The 8,900-nt window shown below is 43.4% G+C and overlaps 1 protein-coding gene across 2 annotated transcripts in view; it reads left to right on the top strand.

Annotated features, from left to right (window-relative positions):
* Positions 1-586: 586 nt before the first annotated feature.
* The window catches only part of ZNF710 (zinc finger protein 710), an 80,745-nt gene continuing 72,431 nt past the window's right edge, over positions 587-8,900 (top strand). Inside the window, exons 1-2 of one of the 2 annotated variants that reach the window (XM_044279508.1) lie at positions 587-864; positions 8,202-8,310. The gene's annotated coding sequence lies outside the window, so the exon portion shown is untranslated. The remainder of the gene's footprint in view (positions 865-8,201; positions 8,311-8,900) is intronic. The other variant, XM_044279507.1, reaches the window with a different exon arrangement.

Here is an 8,900-nt window from a genome sequence, read left to right as displayed (position 1 = left end):
TTTTATAGACAGATATGAGAGATAATAGGTGGGGGATAGTTATGTGAGATTGCAGATAGAGGTAACATATCTCCACTGTATAAGCTGATATATGATAGATAGAAGATATAGATAGAAATGATATATAGTGATAGATAATATGGAATATATATAGATAGATATGTAATGAGATGTGAGGCAGCAGATGGCCCTGTAGCCGTCTCCCCATCCGGTCAGTGACTGGGGCTGTGGTCTCTCCCAGGTATGGATCTTGCTGCTTCCTTCAGTCCTCTGAGGTAAATGTAACATTATCCTCCCCTCAGTCCTGAGAAGTGACACATTGCTGCCATACCTAAATTATCCACTATTCTCTAGGATTATATTTCATATCTTGTCTAAAAAAAATGTCTCCTACACAATGTCTGAACAAAACTGAAGAGAAACAAAAAAGAGGGAAGAGAAAGGAGGAAGAAAGAGGAGAAGACAAACTGGTTCTGCTTTTAATGCCCCCAGAGGAGTTTCCAAGGGAGGAAAAAAAATCCCCTGTCTTTAGTGTAAAGAGAGAAAGAAAACTTGGTGTTGGAGGAGGAGGGGAGGAAGTGAGAAAACAAAAGAGAGAGAGAGAGAGACAGGCTGCTGGGTGGCTGCTGCCGCTTCTCTCTTTCTGTTCCTCTGTCTTTCTCTCTCACAGAGAGCAGGCTTAGGAGGAGCTGTTTTGCATCCATTCACGTCAGCCCTGCCTCATTCCCTTCTTCCTTCCTGCTACAGAAAGACACAGAAGAAGCTGAGAAGCAGGGACTGAGAGAGAAAGAGGCGACAAGACATCCCAGCAGCTCGGCTCTCTGTGCCAGCCCTGAGACGACCCGGGGAGCCCCGCACTTCACGGTAAGTCCCACACTGCTCTCTCTAGCTTTAGGCAATGAAAGGGTGTTTTACTTCACTCTTGTTTTACCCCCCCTCGGAGATGTCCTGATGGTACGTTCTCCCTTGGGAAGGGTCGGCAGGGGGACATGGACGGTGCCTGAACAGGGGGGTGTGAGCAGCTACAACAGGAGCTTGTCTCCTCTTTCACTTCCACATTCGCTTGTCACTCACCGACCAAGGTGCAGAGCATTGGTTGTAAGACACGTCAGAGTGTGAGGAGATAAAAGGAGACTATTGTAATCTAGGAGGGGGTTCATGGACACTGCACCTCCTGAGAGTGGGGGTCTCCTCATACAGGGTCACTTTGTGGCTGCTCCTCAGTAAAGTTTATCTTGTGTGCCTGGAGAGGATGCTGAGGGGCAGTGCCAGGGAGGCTGTGTCCTCCCTCTAATCCTTCCCTGGCTCACCTTCTCACCTCCAGTTGTGTCTGGCATAGACCTCATGCGCCCACACTCCAGGAATTGTAGATGGTAGAGCGTCAAAGGAATCCATATTGCCCTAATAGTACTGTGGGATCGGCCAATATCGTGGGCACACACTACATGGCGTTGGCATGCATCTATTGCCCCTGCAGAATACACTTCCAAATGGTCCTTCTCGCTGACCCCTTCCTCAGACTATTGCACCGGTTGTGAAGTACAGGAGGCACCCTCTTGTGCCATGCATGTCATGTGGGCATAGTAATGCCAGTATTCAATATTGGCACATTCACATGTATCGCTCCTCTCTAATTTCCCATCTAAGGTAAAATGTTTCAGATCATAGCAAAAATGATAAAGATTGTCCCCCCCAAGAGGCAGTCTTCTTAAAATGATGTCCCGATTCTGTACGCAGAATATGTTGGAGCTGCGTTATTACCTCTGGTCAGATAGCGCAAATTAAGAAGAAAAAAACTGTTCCCCAACCAAAGCGCTATGTGTGTTGAGCATATTGCTCTCTCTATGGCAACCTGCTGCCTCCAGTGCAGAGATAGGATAAGAGGCAGCTGCCCAGGATCGAGCATAATTAAAAAGGGTTCAGCCAGGATGGAACTGGAGCACCTATTATGTTACGCTTGTTCCCTGGCAGCTGCTAGCTGGCATGTCTTTGCTTTTGCATCCCCTGGTGAAGAGCAATGTGGATAACACATAAGAGAGCGGTGAACCCCAGTTCTTGTTGTTTAGGTACAGGGCATAATGCCCTTAATGCAAACTAAAGGACGGAAAATGGGGATGTGCTGGTACTCCGCCTTCAAATACTATTACTAATTGCAGTAATAACAAGTGTCCGCTTAGAATATGTTTTAAAGTTATTTCCCAAGGGTTGTGGATGCCGGGGTGGTATGAACTGATAGCTGGCGGGTGCCCCCCTAGAGTTTTTTTTGCTACCTATTAAGAGATGTCAACAGGGTGCAGTGAATGGAGAAGGTGGGTAGCGGTGCATCTCCTCCATAGGCTTGACAGTAATATTTTAATCAATCACTGTTTGGATATGTTACGGGCAATGTAGAAAATGTACAAAAAGTATGAAATGTTAAAGGAATATGGTGTTTGAGCTGCAGGCACCACGTTCTAGAGCAGGAGGAGCTGAGCAGATTATATATAGTTTTATGGGAAAAGATTCAGTAAAATTTATACACGTATATACCTGCTCATTCTGGGCTCTGAAGTCCAGGAGGCGGTCCTATCAGTGATTGACAACCTTCCTTCTGTGACTGTATATAAAGAGATGGCTGTCAATCACTGATGGGACCGCCTTCTGGACTTCAGAGCCCAGAATGAGCAGGAATTAACATGTATAAATTACAAGTTGTATTTAAAGAGGTTGCCCATGTTTAGAGCTGAACCCAGACATATCCGCATTTTCACTCGGGCAACCCCCCTGATATGAACATCGGAGCATTTCATGGGCTATTCTGTGTACATTTCTACACTTCCAGGTGGAAGCTTCTGCCTAGCAGTGGTTTCGGTAACGTCACTGGCACTGATGGGCCGGCTTTAGCGCTGCCCTTGCCGTTTTACAGCGCTAAAGCCCGCCCATTAGTGCCAGTGACGTCACCGGGCTCACTACTAGACAGAAGCTTTCGCCTAGCTTTACCCATGGAAAGCTCGGTACATCACCGGATATCCAAAATAAAAGCCTTTGGCCTTTTGCGATTCAGGGCAAGGGAGATCATCGGAGCATGACATGCTCATCTCAGAGGGGCTGCCCAGGTGAAGAAGGGGATATGTCCGGGTTCAGAGCTGACCCCTTTAAAACTGTATTAATCAGCTCCTCCTGCTCTATAACATGCTGCCTGCAGATTATTTAGCATTTTCATGGTGACAGGTTCCCTTTAACCAGTAATAAATGTTAAGAAGCCTTTATTTATGTGAAAACATGAAAGGAAGAAATGCAACATAAACTACAGTTGTAATAAAATAGCTGAAAAACAGAACATTCTTAGAGAAATACCAGAGAGACAAGGGTTGTCCTCACAGTTATGGTGCTGTCGCTGTATTGTGGTGACTTTATGGCGCTTTGCGACAGCCTCTGGAAGGGAGTATTTTATAGTTTGCCTTTAGGCATTATATAGGCTGCCTAGGAAATGTGTGAAATATTAACCGTTTCATACTTTGTATACTTTAGGCATTTTACACAATCACTGATTTCATACATTGCCTGTGGCATACATTGTTAACCTCGGAGCCAAAAACACCAATGGTTGGAAACTGCTTTGGGTCCCCGGTGGGCCTAAAATGACTACTGCAGACTACTGGCCTCAACAGTCACATTAGCTAGAACGGCAGTGACATACCGTTGTAGTACATGTGACCGTCGAGGGCAATGATTAGCCTCAGCAGTCAGGGAGCCAAGCCACTTCTGGTTATTTGGGGGGCCGAAGCTCCTGGGAACGGGGCAGTGGTGCAGGACCGCAGACAGGCGGGTGTTTTTCTTTTAATTGGGCACAAGTTCTGACCATTGGGCTTGTCAGCTTCTAGGCTGGACAACTCGCCTGTTCACATTTCAGCAAATCTTTCCGGTTTTCTGTGCCATCAGAGGAGTAGACACAGGAAAAAATGTGGACACAGCCTAACTTAATACATATACCAATGTTTTTTATTTTTTTTATGTGTTATATTGTATCTTTTCGTTGTCTCTAGGGTCGCAAGATTTTAAGCACTGTTTAGAATTGTATGTACATGCTACATACCGTATGTACATGCTACATACTAGGGCTGCACAATATGGGAATTTTGTGCGATTGCGATTAGGGCCCTAAAAATTGCGATAACGGTATGCGATGCGATATTTTAAGGGAATTGTGCTAGAGGTCTATTTGCTTGGATTTTCAAGGCAAAAGCACACACAAATTACTGATAATACTGAAATGTAGTTATGCTTAACTCAAGAACTGAAATGCACAGTGTTTTTCAAAATAAAACATCTTTTACTAAATTAAATAACATATTTGCATTACTGCAAAAGTACAAAATACAAAACTTGCCATTTTCTTAATAGCACTGCACAGAACAGATAAATAAAATAGAATAAATGAAAGAACATTTGTTCATTAAAATAACAACTTGCCTCCAGCCCCTCCTCCCTCCCCACACTGTAACTGATGTATCGCCGGCCGCGCTGTGCAGCATAGCGGCCGGCGATACATCAGTGTCAACCACGTAAAAAGTCAACCATCGCTTTATAAGGCGCACTGCCATTTTCCTCCCACTTTTGGGGGGGGGGGAGTTTGTCTTATAAAGCGAAAAATATGGTAATATAATTGCAGCATTTTTGGTTCGGCCAATTGGCGATTGCGATATGGCGATTAATTGCGATTGCTTTGGCGATATATTGTGCAGGCCTACTACATACCATATGTAACCATGCTATGTTACCATCTCGAAATGTGTACCTGTTGCATCATGTCTCAGAGACCTTTTTTTTCTTCAGAAGCAGTAGACTGTTGTAATGTGGATACTGGTCATGTTTCAATATACTTGCTTAAAATATAACATTATGTTACTTTACAGATAGGTTGTTTGTTTGTTCTTATTATTGAATACAATTTGATTTACATTTCTCTGAAGGGAAAAATGTATATATCTGTATTTTTTTTTTCCGCGATTAATGTACAGTTTGTGTTCTATGCCGGTGGTTGTATTTGTGTTTATGAAATGCAGATTTAGTTGTTGAGTTTTGCGGTTTATGTACCGTATATAGCTTGAATATAATAAGATTGGGTCAGTAAGGTATTTACAGTACTGTGTATGGTACATAATGGGTTATTTTCTATTGATATGTATGAACGCTCCTATGGCTCAGTGGTATTTTAGCCATCCCTTCTTCACAAAACTCATTTGCTGCCCTTTATCTAAGGGGGTTTCTTGTCTTTCTCTTTTCTTGTTGTGCCATTCTAATATAATGCAACATGAAAAATTACCTAGACGCACCTAGGTTTTTGAGGAGGAAAATAAGAAAAAAAATATTTTAAACCAAAAGGTGTGCTTTTGGTGGGTTTTGAACTAATGGTGGTCTGTGGCTAACAGTGTTATGGGGGAATCTGTGGCTAACACGGTTATGGGCGGATCTGTGGCTGACACTGTTATGGGGGCATCTGTGGCTGACACTGTTATAGGGGCATCTGTGGCTGACACTGTTATGGGGGCATCTGTGGCTGACACTGTTATGGGGGCATCTGTGGCTGACACTGTTATGGGGGCATCTGTGGCTGGCACTGTTATGGGGGCATCTGTGGCTGGCACTGTTATAGGGGAATCTGATGGCACTGTTATGGGAGGCATCTGTGGATGGCACTGTTATGGGAGGCATCTGTGGATGGCACTGTTATGGGAGGCATCTGTGGATGGCACTGTTATGGGGGGCATCTGTGGATGGCACTGTTATGGGGGGCATCTGTGGATGGCACTGTTATGGGGGGCATCTGTGGATGACACATATAGCATCTTATGCTATGTGTCATCCACAGATCCCCCCCCCCCCAATAACAGTGTCCCTGTGTAGTTTGAATGACCCCCAATACAGAGGGTGGGGCCGGCACCTAGTTTTGTAATGGCAGCAGGCCCGGTGCAGTCACTGTATTCTATTGCACCAGGCCCCGCTCACTGTAGTAATCCTATCTATAACTGTAGGCCTTGTTTAACAATAATATTAATACATCCATTAATCTTCACTTACTAAGGTCCGTATCAGGCAGAAAGCCGGGCGGGCAGGCACTGGCAGCGTAACTCAGTAAGTCACGCGCCCGCGCCGCCTGCTTTATTCATAAAGTGGGCGGAGCAGACGCATAACGTAATGAGTTACGCTGCCAGTGACCGCCCGCCCGGCCTCCTGCCTGATACGGACCTTAGTAAGTGAAGATTATTGTTAAACAATGCCTACAGTTGTAGATAGGATTACTACAGTGAGCGGGGCCCGGTGCAATAGAATACCGTGACTGCACCGGGCCCTGCTGCCATTCAAAACTAGATGCCGTCACCCAGTCCCTCCTCCCCCCCCCACTGATACACCCGCTGATCGCACTGTGCAGCATGTGGTCGGAGGTGTATCATGGTAAACTGCAATTCCCCCCCCCCCCCCACTTTTGCATCTTATAGGGCGAAAAATGCGGTAGTTACTTTCATCATTTTACTTTACGTTACAGTTTCTTCTACTGTTGTAAGATATTCTCTTTTCTTCAATATAATGGCTCCTCCTGGTGTTTAAGCTGTATTGTAATGTGCAAGTTGACCTACTGAGGTGGTCGCACATGCTCAGTTCCATCTTTCAACAGCCACCAGCTGTATCTACTGACAGTTACAGGGAGACAGCTGCAGCAGAAATGACATGCCCCCTGTGAAAGGGTCCCCCTTGAGCTGCCAGGCTGAAATAAATCTAGCAGAGCAACTGGAGCAATGAATAGGGAGATCTCTGGATCCATGTGAGGTACGGGGCTGGTTCCAGCTTAGTTAGAAAGAGATGGTCATGGACTGATATCTGATTTTATTTACATCGGTCATAACATAACCCCTTTAAGTGTTGCTCCTTTCCTAGTTTTGTCCTCTTCTATAGATTTTCTTGTGACTTCCTGAACTCTATTTTTAATCTTCCTATTAACGTTACTACATTGTTCCTGAACATTTAATTATTTCCATTATGATAGGGATCACTGTAGGATAGCTGTGGTGACAGCTTTTTTGGGAAACTTTTTTTTGTGCATTACTCATCTGGATATATTTACTCTGCACGTGTAATGTTCCCTGTGGAACCGGTGCAGAGAGGAGATATAAGGAGATGTAATTGGTGTCGCCAGATAGCGTGCCTCAACTGCCTCATAATAAAAATAATAAAATCAATATAGAATTAAATGTTAGCAAATGTCAACTGTTATCTCAGCTCTGTAAGAAATTTATAATCTGGAGTGACTGAATACTATATGAAAAAGACCGACATAAAATTGGGGTGCGACCCACTTTGCAAGGATTCAGCAATTTATTTATTTCAAAGGTGCTGGTGTCTGTAATTCCCCTGAAGAAATAATATGTTTTTAGAACTTAGATGTAGTTCATGGATGAAATTACAGTGTGCAGAAATTTCAAGCCCTCGCAAGCCTCAGAAAACAGACAAATCATTTGAAACCTTTCTATTATGTGAGGAGTGAAACCAGTTGTTAATAAAAGGGTTAAAAGGTTCATGTCATATGGTCTAAACCCTTGTGCTCACAAGAATCTCAAAGTCCACCCTTGTATAATGGCATGTAATGTAATTTAAAGATGATCTGTCACCGCTCCTGACATGCCTGCTTTAATAGCTTCATGCATTCCCCATGTAATACCAATTCTGGAGCATCTAGTCTGATGTCTGTATGTTGTGCCCTTCCTTTATTATTTGTACTAGAAGTTATGAATGAATTGCTATCAGCCTTCAGTAAGGGTACAGAGGGGAGGTAACCAGTTGGGGGTGTTCACCTGTACAGACTTGCTCTATCCAATCAGTGCTGCCATTCTCAGTCTGTACAGGTGAACACCCCCAACTGGTTACCTCCCCTCTGTACCCTTACTGCAGACTCTCAGAAATTCACTCATAACCTCTAGTACAAATAATAAAGGAATGGCACAACATACAGACATAAGGACAGATGTTCCAGAATTGGTATTACATGGGGAATGCATTAAGCTATTAAAGCAGTCATGTCGGGAGCGGTGACAGGTCCTCTTTAAAGTAGAAGGCACTGATGGTTCATCACATTATCTGCCTTGTGCATACCTTTGCACATATGAATCTTTATATCTCATGTTAATCTTTCACTTTTAATCTCTAGACTTTTTTTTTTGTTTAAGTGTCCTTGAGGAAATCTATCAGTTACGCCATTTGCGGCTGAAGTGACGGTCATGTACAAGATATATATCTTATTCCTCCTGTCAGAATTGGTTTCTTTCTCAGATCCAGGTGATACTTCATAAGCTGTATTATGTGTCAGGAAAAGGAAAATGAAGCCTATAAATGGGAATGTTTGCATGTCATTACCCACGATCCTTAGAAGCAGCCTGCAAATCTCACTTTTCATAATTTACTGCATTAGGGACGTGTAAGAGTTGAGTGTATAAATGGGCGATTTACAAATTTACATTCATTTTAAATGACTTAAAAAGGTGTTATGTCTTGTATTTCAACATGACAGACTGCTACCGTACTTTCCACATCACGCTATTCTGTCCAAAGCATCTGGCCTGAAGACCGTTCTTGGGCAGGTGTTTAAATAGGAGTGGAAATGGAAATCATTGAAGCAACATATCATTTCAACCTAGAAAATGACATTTCCCATGACTCATTATGGATACACTATTGGTTGAGAGCATTGTGGAGGCCTCTATCAGCTATGTTGGCGTCATCACTTGAAGTGTATGCTCAATTTAAAAACCTTTTAATAAAGTGAAAAAAAGACAAACCTATCTGTGACCTACATACATTCACTTTTGAGCTTGGTTTGTCTCTTATACCATTGTTCAGAGTTGAAATTATAAGATAATATTGCATCT

This window comes from Bufo gargarizans, chromosome 2 (genome assembly GCF_014858855.1).
Source record: "Bufo gargarizans isolate SCDJY-AF-19 chromosome 2, ASM1485885v1, whole genome shotgun sequence".
Taxonomy (NCBI): domain Eukaryota; kingdom Metazoa; phylum Chordata; class Amphibia; order Anura; family Bufonidae; genus Bufo; species Bufo gargarizans.
This window is presented reverse-complemented; position numbering and strand designations above follow the sequence as displayed.